This window comes from Suncus etruscus, chromosome 16 (genome assembly GCF_024139225.1).
Source record: "Suncus etruscus isolate mSunEtr1 chromosome 16, mSunEtr1.pri.cur, whole genome shotgun sequence".
Taxonomy (NCBI): domain Eukaryota; kingdom Metazoa; phylum Chordata; class Mammalia; order Eulipotyphla; family Soricidae; genus Suncus; species Suncus etruscus.
Window position 1 is genome coordinate 30,170,663 of NC_064863.1, and position 17,374 is coordinate 30,188,036.

General features: G+C 38.7%; 1 non-coding gene across 1 annotated transcript; it reads left to right on the plus strand.

Annotated features, from left to right (window-relative positions):
* The first annotated feature begins 13,424 nt into the window (after nt 1-13,424).
* Nucleotides 13,425-13,531, plus strand: LOC126032956 (U6 spliceosomal RNA). Its single transcript, XR_007504114.1, has one exon. It is a non-coding gene; the product is annotated as a U6 spliceosomal RNA (small nuclear RNA).
* The last annotated feature ends 3,843 nt before the right edge of the window (nt 13,532-17,374 follow it).

Below are 17,374 nucleotides of genomic sequence, written 5' to 3' on the forward strand. Positions count from 1 at the left end.
AATTCCCATCATCAAAGCCAAACTAACTGCATGCCAGGAAAGGACTTATCAACATGCTTATTGTGAGTAATACCAGCTCCAATATTAAATACCGAGGAATAGGTGTTACTAACTTGTGTTAAAAGCCCTTTAGCTATCTGTACCTTTTCTCAGATTCCTTGACATCTAGTGGTTTTCCACTACTGACTTTCTACTATGTAGCTTACTACTCTACCTTGGTGGAGCCAGTGGCAGTAAGGATGATTTTCTGGGCTCCCCACAGCTTTCCACAGGGGATACAAGGTTTCCTGTATGGCAATAATGACATAGATTATGGTCATGAGGTCCTCCAAAGTGCCAAAGTTATAATAAATGACCTTGTCCAAAGCCTAAGTGTAAGTGGCATTGCTGACAATCTGGAGAAACTTGTCTCACTTCTCATAATTTTCTCTCATCAACAACATGTGGGCATAGACAAAAATAATAAAATCTGGAGAAACTTGTCTCACTTTTCATAGTTTTCTATCATCAACAACATGAGGGCATGGACAAAAATAATAAAATTGATGACACCCAACTAGTGATATCCCCACTCTTCTCAAAAGAAATGAAAAGCCCAGTGGACTGCAGAATATATTCGTCATCAGTATTACCTGATATGATGTGAGCAGGGTCTTGCTCCTAGAAAATGGGGACACTTTCTGCTGATGATAATCTTCGTTCTCAGCTTTCACTGTGCCATTGAATTTTCTATAGGTAGAATTGGGCATGTAGGTGAGGTCAATAATTTCTTTGCCACAATTTCTAATTTGCCTGAGATAAAGGCAGCCCTGATAGCCCAATAGAGCCAAATCCAGTGACTCCAACCTGCATCTTCATGTCTCAGGCATGTAGATGACACTGTGAAAAATGTGCCACTTCTTTCAATCAATGAGGAACAGAGAACATTAATACCCATAGACATTAATACATACATATTTTCAATAATTTTATTTTATGTTACTATGAGTGTGTATTATCTAATCAATAGTAAATAGAGTATACTGAAACAGTCAGTCCATGAATTGTTTGTATATGTTTTTCAGAGTTGTGAGTAGATAGCATATTTGAATTTGTCTCACTATAATGAAGTCCCTAATAAGGTCTTTTTGTTTTGTTTTGTTTTGTTTTGTTTTTTGGGTCACATCCGGCAGCACTCAGAGGTTACTCCTGGCTCTATGCTCAGAAATCGCTCCTGGCAGGCTCTGGGGACCATATGGGATCCAGGATTTGAACCACCGATCTTCTGCATGCAAGGCAAACACCTTACCTCCATGTTATCTCTCTGGCCCCAACAAGGTCATTTAAATTCTATTATTATCCAATATAAATTGTTATCTTACTTTCAACTGAGAAATTTGACTACTATTTTAATATAAATTGATTGAATTATTAATGTGATATTATATAAAGTGCAGAGGGTTTGATATATATGCATAAACATATATATGCAATACATATAAATTACATATATATTTTATATACATCTATATCTAGAAATACTTTAGTGCTTTTAGTTTCCATGAATTATGTATCATTATTTTTTTCATCTGGCTGAGGAGGAAACTTTTTTAGGATATATAATAATGCTTTCTAGTCATCTAATTAAAACTAGTAAATCAAACATTTTTGTTTGTTTTTGTTTTTGTCTTCGGCCACACTTGGTGATGCTCAGGGGTTACTCCTTGCTATGCTCTCAGAAATCGCTCCTGGCTTGGGGGACCATATGGGATGCCTGGGATCCAACTGAAGTTTGTCCTTGGCTAGCGCACACAAGGCAGATGCCTTACACCCTGCACCACCGTTCCGGCCTCCAAAATTGAATATTTAAATGATAATCAGTCTGACCCCAGAGAAGTAGTGCATGCTTCTTAAATCCTCTGTCTTATTCTCACTGCCTTCTTTTTATCCCCTTGAGTCATATAGCAAGCAGCTGTACAAAAGGAGACCTGCTAATATCCGAGCAAAGCTGCAGAGGGCTCTTTCTTCAGATCCAAGGATTCTGCCTGCCCTGATATGAAGTAGGTAATAAGGAACAATTAAAACAACTTAATAAATAAGCAAAGCAAGTGACATAAATATCAGTAATGTCAAAAAGAATGAGAGGAAGGAATTGGGAATACTGCTTTAAGGTACTTGAACTACTTGTGAAAATGTAGAGTGTTATTTATAGATAGACACAGATTGGCTGAATATATGTGCAATATTTCAGGATCTAGGGCAGTGGTTCCCAAAGAGTACAAAACTTCCCACCAGGGGGTGCCAAAAAAAAAAAACAACAAAGATTGCAATAGTATCATTGAATGAAATTGGGTTGTTTCCTGTTTGTTCACTTAAAGAAGGTTGATATCCAGGAGGAATCTGAGTGATTTATTTTCTGAAGGATGGGATGTAGGCCAACTAAGTTTTGGAGCCTAGATTTAGGGCAAGCACTAAGAATGTGTCTAGTGAAATAGAATGCAAAGATAAATGAAATAAAATGAAGTCATGTAAATTAATCAATTTAAATTTGTTCAGAAGAATTCAAAAGCAAGAGATATAAATACAATGAATAAAAAATAGAAATAAAATTTCATAGCAATTAAAATAATCTGAGATAAAATTAAGAAACATTATGTAATGATATGGGACCAATACTCATATAAGACAGCAATTTTAATGACTTTAACAAATGTAATTAATTATTGAATCTTGAAAAATTGAATAAAAATCCGATATAATTTAAAGATTTAGGAAAATTCACTTTTTAGACTTCAACAATCCTCTTAAGTAATTTATGAAGGTAGGAAAAAAGGAATATTTTGAAAACCTAATCACATTAAAAATCAACATGCTGCAGTCAGAAAGAAACTACCATATTTTCCGGCATATAAGACGACTTTTGAAACAAAAAAAGTCAACCAAAAATGGGGGGTCATCTTATATGCCGAGTATATCCCGAAAAATGTTTCAATATGCCGCTAAATGAAAATTGTCTGAATCTTGCCACAAAACGAATTTTCCAACTCGATCCTGCACCAATCACTGAAACGCTGCTCAGACCGCCTCTCTAACTCAGCCAACCCAAGCAGGCTTTTTATGCATGCAAGTTAGACAATATTCTGTACCCGAATCAACACTGTCAAAAGCCTGCTCAGATTGGCCAGAGTCAGAGAGGACGTCTATTACAGTATAACCTTTGGACCTTTGCTTGTTGTGATTGGCTCACTGTGGAAGATACAGTTGCAGCACAGAAACATTCTGTCTTATACAGCAAATATAGACCTAAACCTATGTTTTAACTGTAAAATTAGGGGGTCGTCTTATACGCCCGGTTATCTTATACTCTGAAAAATACGGTAGAACCAAGGTAGTTTTTGTTGGGAAAAAAAAATATTGCTTGGAACATAAAACAGCTTAAAAGCATAAAGACAAAAGACCCAGGAGCACTGAACCCCATTCAGATGCAACTGATGGAACTCGAAGACTCCAGGAGCAGAATGGTGGCTGAGGCCCCAGAGAAGAGAAACTACAGCTGGAAGAAAAGCTCACAGGAAAAATATCAAAAGAAGATCAACAGTCTCAAACTCTCCCTTAGGCAATCACCCTAATAATAGGTGGGAAGAAAGCAATTAGAAAAACTTAATATAAAGTGTATATATTATATAGTTACTATATTTAAATTAGGAGGAAACGGCACCTTTTTTACCCACATAGTATGTTCTCTATTCCTTCTGCTTTGGAGAAGCCTGGATTCTCTCTAAAGTTTGTATCATTTATCTCTTTCCTTCCTGTTGTACCTGAAAGGAGACTGAAAGGTGGCAGAATACAAGAGTCAGAGGTAGAGACAGTTTTGATCATCTGGTGTCTTTATCAGTGGCTCTGTGGCACAGCCTGACAATCTTCTCAGAGGCTGTCAGAATCATGCTAGCCTGCAGCCTGCAATAGGCTTATATAGTTAACATCTGACAGGTAAGAACACGGAAAAATGGTATGTACTTAAAACTTCCCCTTTCCCCTTCAAGCAGGTCTGGTGGGCAGGTGGGTTTTCGAAACCGTCTTTATCTTATGATACGGCATCCTGTTATTCCCCTGCAGTAAGTTTTCTTGACTTATGTATGGTCTGGGCACACACATCTAAGTTCTCAAGGTCTAACCAGTCCTTCTTTCTGGAGGGGTTAGAGACTGCCTGATTTATTTTTTCCCCATCAAGTAGCATATACAGATGTTCAGGTTTCTTGTCTTTATGTAATTGAAACTAAAAACAAGGGTCCAGATTACAAATGGTAAATTCAGTAAATTCAATTTAAAGAAATGTAACATAGGGGCCAGGAGGTGGACTGCAGGGAAACTCCAGATTTTGGGAGGGGTCTCCTTAATTAAGATTCTGAAGAAATGCTGAAGCTTTTCCCTTTTATATCTTTTGTGTTTGTTTTTGTTTTGAGCCACACCTAGTTATGCAAAAAAAAAAACTTCTAACTCTACACTACATTCAGGATGACACCTGGCAGAATGGAGGAACTCTGGAATTGCAGGGATCAAATCAAGGTCAGTCATATGTAAAGTAAATGCCTTACCTACTACACTATTGCCTGTGTCCTTCACTTTTATATCTTTGAACAAAGGTGAGTGGGTAAACATTTATTTATCATACTCTATGAATATGGCCCATTAAAAGTGGAGGAGAAATAAAAATGGATGAGAATATACTGAGAAGATTATCACCTGAAATTCTTATGGCATAGTCTAGAATCTCTAAGTTATTAGGCACCACTTGTAAAGAAGTTTCACTAGAAAAAATGAGGGCCATACTCAGAGATGCCTGTCAGATTATATTACAGAAGGTGGGACAGAGCAGACTTGCATTCCAAAGAACTTCCAGGCTTTGGGAGTGTTAGAGTTAGGGATGAGCTTTAATAAAGGCTTTTATAAAGGTTACTCAAGACTCTGCACTCAGAAATCACTCTTAGCAGGCTGGGAGACTTATGGAATGCTGGGGATCAAACTCCAGTCAGCCATGCAAGGCAAATCTCCATTTTGATATGCTATCACTCTGGCCCTGAGTTTCCTTTCTTTCAAAGAGCAATTTCGCTAGCCAGCCTGAGTTCTACGACTCCTGAAGAAATTAGATGACAAGGATCATTTCCTGTGTGAGCCTAACTAGTGGAATCCAAATTCAATTTAACAAATCCCCAAATGGGACTGGTGAGGAGTAAGAACTATACCATGGGGCCCGGAGAGAGCACAGCGGTGTTTGCCTTGCAAGCAGCCGATCCAGGACCAAAGGTGGTTGGTTCGAATCCCAGTGTCCCATATGGTCCCCCATGCCTGCCAGGAGCTATTTCTGAACAGACAGCCAGGAGTAACCCCTGAGCAACGCTGGGTGTGGCCCAAAAACTAAAAAAAAAAAAAAAAAAAAAGAACTATACCATGAAAAGGCTCATAGGAGACTCTTATTGATCCCACATTCCCTAGGCATGTCCACGGTGACTGATAAAATTAATAGATACCCTTGTTCAAGCTGTCATCATTCTACCTCACTTCCTGTAATCCACCCAAGAAAACGTATTCCTTTGCTGGCAGGAAACAACTCCCACCAGCAACAAATCTATAACTCATAGTCCTTTTTTCTGAAGTTAAATCTAACAAATAAAAATTATATTGTCCTAGAACTTTTTCAAGTAAGTGGTTAAAAGTTTATTTTTACTTATTTTAGTTTATATGAACTTCAAAATGAACTTCTAAAGAAGTTTGTTACCCAACCTATTTCTTTTTCTAGTAAATTATCCTGGCACTGTTTGAGACAATGTGTTTTTTTAATATCAGCATATACATTTTTCTACCTGCCTTCAATTTCTAGCTCGATATGTTTTATAAGGTTGAACCATAAAAGTTTCTTTTTCTTTTTTTTTTTTTTTTTGGGTTTTTGGGCCACACCCTGTGACGCTCAGTGGTTACTCCTGGCTATGCGCTCAGAAGTTGCTCCTGGCTTCTTGGGGGGCCATATGGGACGCCGGGGATCGAACCGCGGTCCGTCCTAGGCTAGCGCAGTCAAGGCAGGCACCTTACCTCCAGTGCCACCGCCCGGCCCCTGAACCATAAAAGTTTCTAACAATAAAAATTGAAAGATGAAACTAGGGGAGAGCAGAGATGGTACAGAGGGTGAGGCTTTCGCTTTTTACATGGTATCCCTGAATTTGATCTATGGCATCCCAATAGTGATTCCTGGGTGAGATAAAAATAAGAGGAGGATGCTGAGAACAGGGGTAGAGGGGGGATAGCACTGGTGGTAGAAATACCCCTGTTTCAATGTCACTATGTGTCTCAAATATTACTATGAAAGATTAATAATTCATGTTGGTCACAATAAAATTATGTAAAAAAAAGTAAGTCCTTAACACTATTGGATGTAGTTCAAAAAAAAATGTTATAAATTAAGAAAAACACTTTAGAAAACATGAAGATAAACTGATGAGCAAAAATTACTACATGTAGAGCTTTCTTTATATTTTTTAACTATGAACATGTGTCATTTGATCATGAATTATTAAAGCATGTGTGAGATTTTATCTTAAATGTCAACCTGTGAGAAATGGCTGCATGTGGGGGTTTCCAGGCAGAGTGCTGATTGCTCTACCTGCAGAGTCTCCACCGGGCTGTGCTTCTTCTGAGGAACTGAGCACCGAAAGGGAGCCCTGTCCTACTCTTCTCTGTCTTTCCTGAACTCTGGAAGCTCTCCTCAGAGCCCTGGGAAACGAACCCCAAAGAAACTACATTAGGGAGCTACCCAGCGAGCCAGTGAGTGAGTGAGAAATGGCTGCATGTGGGGGTTTCCAGGCAGAGTGCTGATTGCTCTACCTGCAGAGTCTCCACCCGGCTGTGCTTCTTCTGAGGAAACTGAGCACCGGAAGGGAGCCCTGTCCTACCCTTCTCTGTCTTTCCTGAACTCTGGAAGCTCTCCTCAGAGCCCTGGGAAGTGAACCCCAAAGAAACTACATTCGGAATCTACCCAGCGAGCCAGTGACTCTCCTCAGAGTCCTGGGAAGTGAACCCCAAAAATACAGCATTCTGAAGCTGCCCAGCGAGCGAGTGAAAACTACGCCTGACCAGTGGGGCCCGACTGTGAAAACCTGTGAGTGCTGCCTGTGTGTGTCTCTCTGCTATCATGTTGCGTGAACCTCCTGAGAGTGGGCTGAAAAGAGGCTCCAGAAGGCACTTAGCTCCACTTCGCTACGCAGCCGTGCGCTCTTTCTAAAAAAAGATCACCATCACAAGAAGAAAAAAACCACACTAAGAACTGTGCTGGATCACAGAAGCAAGAATTTCTCTCCAGACTGTCTTCTCTGCTGCGTGCTTGGGCCTAAGATTTGATCCTGTGTGAGGCTTCATCCACGGAGGACTCCCCTACCTTGGAGGCAAGTCGGCACATCCAGAAAGGGCGGAGCCAGAGAAGTGTGTTGCCTGCATCATATAACCAATGAATACCACCACAACACATAGAAAAACCCACAATACAAGTGTGACAATGGGGAAACAACGCAGGCCAGCATCAGACATAGAGAATGAAGATGACAATTCTGATGACCAGTTAATGACCAACCAACTAATCAATCTCTCAGATAAGGATTTTAGAGTAGCAATATAGAATATACTCAAAGAACTCAAAGAAACCATGAATAGAATAGAACAGAACACTAATAAGAATTAAGAAAATATGAAGACAGAAATCACAAAACTCCAAACTGAAATAACATGTCAAATAACAGGCCTGAAAAAATCAGTAAACAAAGTGAATGACAAAATGGATAAGCTCTGGGACAGGGTATCAGAAGCTGAGAATAGACTTGGTGCTGTGGAAGATGAGATACATAACAATTCCATACAACAGGAGAGATTGGAAAAAAAACTTAAAACAAATGAACAGACAATGGAAAAAATAGTCAAAGAATGGGAACAGATGAAAATAGAGGTCTATGATAAGATCAACAGAAACAACTTAAGAATCATTGGAGTTCCAGAGACCCAGGAAGAAAATTTCCAGGAAGAATCAACGGTCAAGAACATCATTAAAGAGAAACTCCCAGAGCTAAAGAATATATGTGATCAAATCCTGCATGCTCGAAGAGTACCAACCAAAAGAGACCCAAGAAAAACCACCCCAAGACACATCCTAGTCACAATGACAAATCCCACAGATAGAGACAGAATTCTGAAAACAGCAAGATCAAAAGGGGAAATTACATTCAAGCAAGCATCCTTGAGATTTACAGCAGACCTGTCACCAGAAACACTAAATGCCAGAAAGCAGTGGTGGGATATTGTGACAAGACTGAATGAAATGAATGCTTCTCCTAGAATACTGTACCCAGCAAAACTCACTTTCCGGTTTGACGGAAGAATACATGGTTTCACAGACAAAAAACAGCTCAGAAACTTTACAGACTCAAAACCAGTCTTAAGAGAAAAACTGAAAGACCTAACCTAAGACCAGACTGACCAAAAGACACACCAAATTTCGATATATAGATGGCATTAAATCCCAGGACAATTCATTCTCTCAACGTCAATGGACTAAATGCACCAGTTAAGAGACACAGAGTGGCTAAATGGATCAAAGAACTCAATCCAACCTTCTGCTGCCTACAAGAAACGCACCTGAATAGTCAGAACAAACATAGACTCAAAATAAAAGGCTGGAGAAAAGTTATCCAAGCAAACAACACCCATAAAAAGCTGGAGTGGCCATACTAATATCAGATAATGCAAACTTTATACTCAGGAAGGTTGTAAGGGATAAAGATGGACATTTTATATTAATCAAGGGGTATGTAGAGCAGGAAGAAATAACTCTCCTAAACATATATGCACCAAATGAGGGGCCAGCAAAATATTTAAAACAACTGTTGACAAATCTGAAAAACAATATCAATAACAACACAATAATTGTGGGGGACCTCAACACTGCTTTGTCAACACTGGATAGGTCAACCAGACTGAAACCCAACAAGAATATACTAGACCTGAGGAGAGAAATGGAAGAAAGAGGCCTAGTGGATATATATAGGACAATCCATCCCCAGAAACCTGGATACACATTCTTCTCCAATGTACATGGGACATTCTCCAGGATAGACTACATGCTGGCACATAAAACATACCTCCATAAGATCAAGAGGATAGAAATTTTGCAGACTACCTTCGCTGACCACAAGGCTCTGAAATTATTTGTGAATTCCAAAGGGACTCAGAAGAAAAACTTTAACACCTGGAAGTTAAACAGCCTCATACTCAATAACCAGTGGGTCCGAGATGAAATCAAGGAGGAAATAAAAAAGTTCCTGGAAACAAAGGACAATAAAGACACAAACTATCAGAACTTATGGGACACAGCAAAAGCAGTACTGAGAGGAAAATTTATAGCTTTACAAGCACACATCAGGAAGGAAGAAGGAGCTTACCTGAGTAGATTAATGACACAGCTAATAGAACTAGAAAGTACTCAACAAAAGGACCCAAAAATAGGAAGACAGAAGGAAATAACAAAGCTGAGAGCAGAAATCAACGAAGTGGAAACCCAAAAAACAATCCGAAAGATCAACGAAAACAGAAGTTGGTTCTTCGAAAAAATAAACAAGATTGATAGACCACTGGCAAACCTAAAAAAGAAAGAGAGAGAGAGAAACTTGATAACTCGTATTAGGAATGAAAAAGGAGAGATCACTACTGATATGACAGAGATTCAAAGGGTAATCAGAAACTACTTTGAAAAACTCTATGCCACTAAAAATGAGAACCTGGAAGAAATGGATAAATTCTTGGACTCTTATAATCTTCCACGGTTGAAAGAAGAGGATGTAGCATATCTAAACACCCCCATCACCATTGATGAAATAAAAATGGTAATCAAAAGTCTGCCCAAAAACAAAAGCCCAGGTCCAGATGGATTCACTAATGAATTCTATAAAACATTCCAAGAGGAACTACTACCAATCCTGGCAAGACTCTTTCATGAAATTGAACAAGTGGAAACACTCCCAAATAGCTTTTATGAAGCCAACATCACCTTGATACCTAAACCAGACAGAGATGCTACGAAAAAAGAAAATTACAGACCAATATCGCTGATGAATGCAGATGCAAAGATCCTCAACAAAATCCTGGCAAATAGGATTCAATACCTCATTAAGAAGATAATCCACCACGATCAAGTAGGTTTCATCCTAGGAATGCAAGGATGGTTTAACATCCGTAAGTCTATCAACATAATACACAACATCAACAACAAGAAAAATAGAAATCACAAGATTATATCAATAGATGCAGAGAAAGCATTTGACAAGGTCCAACACCCATTCTTGATCAAAACGATCAGCAAGATGGGAATGGAAGGAACCTTTCTCAATATAGTTAAGCCCATCTACCACAAGCCAGTGGCAAATATTATCCTCAATGGAGAAAAACTAAAAGCCTTCCCTCTAAATTCTGGCACAAGACAAGGCTGTCCTCTCTCACCACTCCTATTCAACATAGCACTGGAAGTACTTGCTATAGTGATTAGGTAAGAAAAAGATATCAAGGGAATCCAGATAGGAAAGGAAGAAGTCAAGCTCTCACTGTTTGCAGATGACATGATGCTCTACTTAGAAAACCCTAAAGACTCTACCAAAAAGCTTCTAGAAACAATAGACTCATATAGCAATGTGGCAGGCTACAAAATTAACACACCAAAATCAATGGCCTTTCTATACACCAATAGTAATAAGGAAGAAATAGACATTAAGAAAACAACCCCATTCACAATAGTGCCACACAAACTCAAATATCTTGGAATCAACTTGACTAAAAATGTGAAAGACCTATACAAAGAAAACTATAAAACTCTGCTCCAAGAAATAAGAGAGGACACGCGGAAATGGAAACACATACCCTGCTCATGGATTGGCAGGATTAACATCATCAAAATGGCAATACTCCCCAAGGCGTTATACAGATTCAACGCTATCCCTCTAAAGATACCTATGACATTCTTCAAAGAGGTAGATCAGGCACTTTTGAAATTTGTTTGGAACAATAAACACCCTAGAATAGCTAAAGCAATCATTGGGAAAAAGAATATGGGAGGAATTACTTTCCCCAACTTTAAACTTTACTACAAAGCAATAGTTATCAAAACAGCATGGTATTGGAATAAGGACAGACCCTCAGATCAGTGGAATAGGCTTGAATACTGAGAAAATGTTCCCCAGACATACAATCACCTAATTTTTGATAAAGGAGCAGGAAATCCTAAATGGAGCAAGGAAAGCCTCTTCAACAAGTGGTGTTGGCACAACTGGCTAGCCACTTGCAAAAAATTGAACTTAGACCCCCAGCTAACATCATGTACGAAGGTAAAATCCAAATGGATTAAAGACCTCGATATCCGACCCCAAACCATAAGATATATAGAACAACACATAGGCAAAACTCTCCAGGACATTGAGACTTCAGGCATCTTCAAGGAGGATACTGCACTCTCCAAGCAAGTGAAAACAGAGATTAACAGATGGGAATATATTAAGTTGAGAAGCTTCTGCACCTCAAAGGAAATAGTGCCCAGGATACAAGAGCCACCCACTGAGTGGGAGAATCTATTCACCCAATACCCATCAGACAAAGGGCTAATCTCCAAAATATACAAGGCACTGACAGAAATTTACAGAAAAAAAAACATCTAATCCCATCAAAAAATGGGGAGAAGAAATGAACAGACACTTTGACAAAGAAGAAATACAAATGGCCAAAAGACACATGAAGAAAAGCTCCACATCACTAATCATCAGAGAGATGCAAATCAAAACAACAATGAGATACCACCTCACACCACAGAGAATGGCACACATCACAAAGAATGAGAACAAACAGTGCTGGCGGAAATGTGGAGAGAAAGGAACCCTTATCCACTGCTGGTGGGAATGCCGTCTAGTTCAACCTTTATGGAAAGCAATATGGAGATTCCTCCAAAAACTGGAAATCGAGCTCCCATACGATCCAGCTATACCACTCCGAGGAATATACCCTAAGAACACAAAAATACAATACAAAAATCCCTTCCTTACACCTATATTCATTGCAGCACTATTTACCATAGCAAGACTCTGGAAACAACCAAGATGCCCTTCAACAGACGAATGGCTAAAGACACTGTGGTACATATACACAATGGAATATTATGCAGCTGTCAGGAGGGATGAAGTCATGAAATTTTCCTATACATGGATGTACACAGAATCTATTATGCTGAGTGAAATAAGTCAGAGAGAGAGAGAAAAACGCAGAATGGTCTCACTCATCTATGGGTTTTAAGAAAAATGAAAGACATTCTTGCAATAATAAATTTCAGACACAAAAGAGAAAAGAGCTGGAAGTTCCAGCTCACCTCAGGAAGCTCACCACAAAGAGTGATGAGTTTAGTTAGAGAAATAACTACATTTTGAACTGTCCTAATATTGAGAATGTATGAGGGAAATGTAGAGCCTGTTTAGGGTACAGGCGGGGGTTGGGTGGGGAGGAGGGAGATTTGGGACTTGGGTGATGGGAATGTTGCACTGGTGATGGGTGGTGTTCCTTTTATGACTGAAACCCAAACACAATCATGTATGTAATCAAGGTGTTTAAATAAAAAAAAATTAAAAAAAATGTCAATCTCTAACTCTCAATGAGACAGGCCTCAGCCTATATGCTTTTAACAATATAGAAAATCTTACTTTTGGGGGCTACACTAGTTTATTAAGCTTTATATAAAGCTAAAATATCCAGTTAGCACATATCATTTCACTGTTAGTTAATGATCATCATCACATATCAAGGCATCTTGAATTAAAAGCAATAAGCTGTGAGGTATGATTTAAACATCATGTTGTTGTTGTTTTTTAAATTTTTCTCTAAGGGAGTACAGAAAATTTGTTTGATAGATATATATACTCATTTAGGAAAAAGAGTATATTTACCATCTCTGTCAAATAATTTTTCTTTCTCATAGGAACCAGTTGTGCGGAAAACCTATCTTCTTTGAATTCCAATGCTCCAAACTTCATAATTTAGATCTTATTCAAAGAGAGACATTTAGTGGTAGTAGAGAATATCTTATTGTCTAGTAAAATAAGTGAGAATATCATTGAAATCAGCATTAAACTGTGTTGGGATGTATTTAATTTACATTTTATCTAAACTTTATGATAAATATTTTATTTTGATTTTTATCTGTCATACTTTTTTCATTTAGCAGATTTTGAATTTTACAAAACAGACATGCCCTCCTTTGAATATCTTCAATCTGTAATAGAACAATGAGTCTTTATAATAACATTATTTTACTCAATTACTTTTAGCATAATCCTTTATATCTTATGCTTATCTGTGTACTGATATATTTTTTAAAAATGTCGGTGCTCGCTTAGGCAGCACATATACTAAAATTGGAATGATACAGAGAAGATTAGCATGGCCCCTGCGCAAGGATGACACGCAAATTTGTGAAGCGTTCCATATTTAAAAAAAAAAAGGTCAATTTAACTCTGCAGTGATTAAATCTAATTTATTGTTCTTTTTTGGGATAAAATATATAATATCTTATGAGAAAAATTACTTTCTTATGCAAATTTTAAGGTTATGGATTACTTTGTAAGTTCAAAAAATAATTGGAATTTCTTTTTTTTTTTAAACACCTTGATTACATACATGATTGTGTTTGGGTTTCAGTCATGTAAAGAACACCACCCATCACCAGTGCAACATTCCCATCATCAATGTCCCAAATCTCCCTCCTCCCCACCCTACATAACTTTCAATAAGATTATGGATACGTGGGGCCGGGCGGTGGCGCTGGAGGCAAGGTGCCTGCCTTGCCTGTGCTAGCCTAGGAAGGACCGCGGTTCGATCCCCCGGCGTCCCATATGGTCTCCCAAGAAGCCAGGAGCAACTTCTGAGCGCATAGCCAGGAGTAACCCCTGAGCGTCACAGGGTGTGGCCCAAAAACCAAAAAAAAAAAAAAAAGATTATGGATACATATTTTACTAATATATTATTAGGCTCAAGTCAATGGTACACCAATTTAGTCTTGACTATAGTCAACCAGTTTTAATTCCAGCACCTCAAATGCCTCCTGTGAGCCATATTAGAAGTTATCCTGAAGTGTAAAGCAAATTCCATGACACAGATGAATGTGCCCCAAAGCTGTGTGTGCATATATAGAGAATATAGTATATACTATACATTAAATTTTTTATCCAAACTTTTTGTTAAAATGATTACGTAAGGGGCCAGCGAGGTGGCGCTAGGGTTAGGTGTCTGCCTTGCAAGCGCTAGCCAAGGAAAGGACCACGGTTCGATCCCCCAGCATCCCATATGGTCCCCCCAAGCCAGAGGCAATTTCTGAGCGCATAGCCAAGAGTAACCCCTGAGCATCAAAAGTGTGTGGCCTGAAAAACCAAAAAAAAAAAATGATTACATAAAAGTCATAGTCATTGGACATATAAATAAAACTTCTTTATACTTATATATAAGTAATATATTAACATTTGAGGAATGGAACTTTTACTATTCATGTTTTGCTATACACTTTAAAATCTAGCCTCTCATTAACATGAAAATATATGATAAATATATGATTAAAAATTAATTCTTGTCTACTTCAGGATATCAGATCATTACTTTCAATATTTGACTTCAATAAAGTGGATTTTTGCCAATGCTTATTACACAATTGTTTTCCAAGAACTCAGTTATAATGATTTTATAGAATGAAAACATTTCTCAAACTTCAGTTAGTATTGGGTATACTAGCCCAATTTTATTATTCAAATGAATCCTTTGTTGAAGATGATTAGTTGTTTTGAGTGTTATAGAAATGGACTGACATGTCATTGCTCATATAGTAATGAGCATTTCAGTGAACTATTCTAGTCAGATAGGATCTGAGAAGAAGATCAAGATCATCGTGAACATTATTTGACAAGGCAGAAAGCTTACTCACTTTTTATTGACTATTCTTTAAATTTTTAGATCTTATTTTATATTCTCTTCATTTCCTTTTCTCTTTGCAATGTCTCTTTTTTATTTCCTTCAGAAATAAATAAATGAGACCTAGAGGTTAGTTTCAGCAATTATATCTCCATGACCCTATTCTCCCAGGCAGTGTTGATTTTGTAGGGTTTCTACTCTCATTTTTCCTCAGTTGTATCTTTCACCAAACTCTGATGAGACAAACTGAAAATTGATAAAACATAAAAAAGAAACTGAGAACAACATTTAAATCTTGAAATTAGCTGTTATTTTAAGTGTAAGTAATTTTGTGCTAAATGCTGAGGAACATTATAGAATAAATGATAAAATTGTATACAACTATTCAAATCATAGTCTTCTTTAATGTTTATATTCCAAATATGTACCTTTCAAATCATTTAGCAATATATAATTTTCAAAAGAAAAAAATCACAGAATAGAGATTCTCCCCTTGATCCCTGCTTTCTTCCCTACTAGGAAAATCAGTCTCAAAAAAATTATTTCCTTGCTCTCGATCACTGGCTCACTCTCTCCTCACCCACTGGGTGGTGAAGTTGGGCGGATGGCAGCCGGGTGGCTCGGCTAGAGGACCAAGAGCAGCTCAGCCCCGAACCCTGCACCCTGGCCCAGAGCTGCCCACACCTGCGGCGGCTGTGGGGCCTGACCATGAGAAATTGTGTGTGCTGCCTGTGTGTGTCTGTCTCCTGTCCTGTCGCTTGAACCTCTTGGAAGTGGGCCAAAGAACGCCATTGAAACAAGAAGAAAAAAAATCACACTAAGAACTGTGCTGGAGGCTGAACTCTGCTGGAACTCAGATGCCAGCACCACTATCTGCCTGTCTTCTGTGCTGTGCTCCATTTTCAGCCTGATTTCATCCTGTGTGTGGCTCATCTGCAGAAGGCTTGCCTTCCCTGGAGACTTCCCTAGACTGAGCTTACACACCCAGAAAGGGGAAGCCGCTGAACTCTGCTGGAACTCATTTGCCAGCACCTCTATCTGCCTGTCTTCTGTGCTGTGCTCTATTTTTGGCCTGATTTCATCCTGTGTGTGGCTCATCTGCAGACGGCTCACTTTCCCTGGAGCCTTTCCTGGAGGTGAGTTTACAAGCCCAGAAAGAAGAAGCCACTAAACTCTGCTGGAACTCAGATGCCAGCACACCTATCTGTATGTCTTCTGAGCTGTGCTCCATTATTGACCTTCCCTGGAGGTGAGTTTACAAGCCCAGAAAGGGTGAAGCCAGACAAGCATGGCCACTCCGCTTTGCTACCAGGCCGTGCACATCATTTAGCCAATGAATACAACCACAACACATAGAAAAACCCACAATACAAGTGTGACAATGGGGAAACAACGCAAGCCAGCGCCAGACATAGAGAATGATGATGGCAACTCTGATGACTTGAACATGACCAAACAACTAGTCAGTCTCTCAGATAAGGAGTTTAGAATCACAATATGGAAGATGTTCAAAAAACTCAAAGAAAGTATAGAAGAGAACACTAATAAGAATCAAGAGAATATGAAGATAGTAATCAGAAAACTCCAAACTGAAATTTCAGGTCAAATAACAGGTCTGAAAAATTCAGTAGATGAATAAAAACATGGTTGAGCTTTCCCACGGGTTAACAGCAGCTGAGGATAAAATTAGTACACTGGAAGATGAGATGAATAACAATTCCATACATGGGGCCCGGAGAGATAGCACAGCGGCGTTTGCCTTGCAAGCAGCCGATCCAGGACCAAAGGTGGTTGGTTCGAATCCCGGTGTCCCATATGGTCCCCCGTGCCTGCCAGGAGCTATTTCTGAGCAGACAGCCAGGAGTAACCCCTGAGCAACGCCGGGTGTGTCCCCCCCAAAAAAAACAATTCCATACAGCAGAAGAAATTGGAAAAAGCCTTAAAGCAAATGATCAAACAATGAAAAAGTTACTCAAAGAATGGGAATAAATGAAAATAGAAGTCTACAATAAGCTCAACAGAAACAACGTAAGAATCATTGGGGTCCCAGAGACCCAGGAAGAAAATCTCCAGGAAGAATCAATAGTCAAGAATATCATTAAAGAGAAACTACCAGAACTAATGAATACATGCGATCAAATCCTGCATGCCAGAAGAGTACCAATTAAAAGAGACCCCAGAAAAAACATCCCAAGACATATCCTAGTCACAATGACAAATACCACAGATAAGAGACAGAATTCTAAAAGCAGCAAGATCAAAAAGAGAAATTATATTCAAGGGAACATCCTTGACATACCTGTAACAATAACACAATAATTGTTGGAGACCTCAACACGGCATTGTCAACATTTGACAGGTCAACCAGACTGAAACC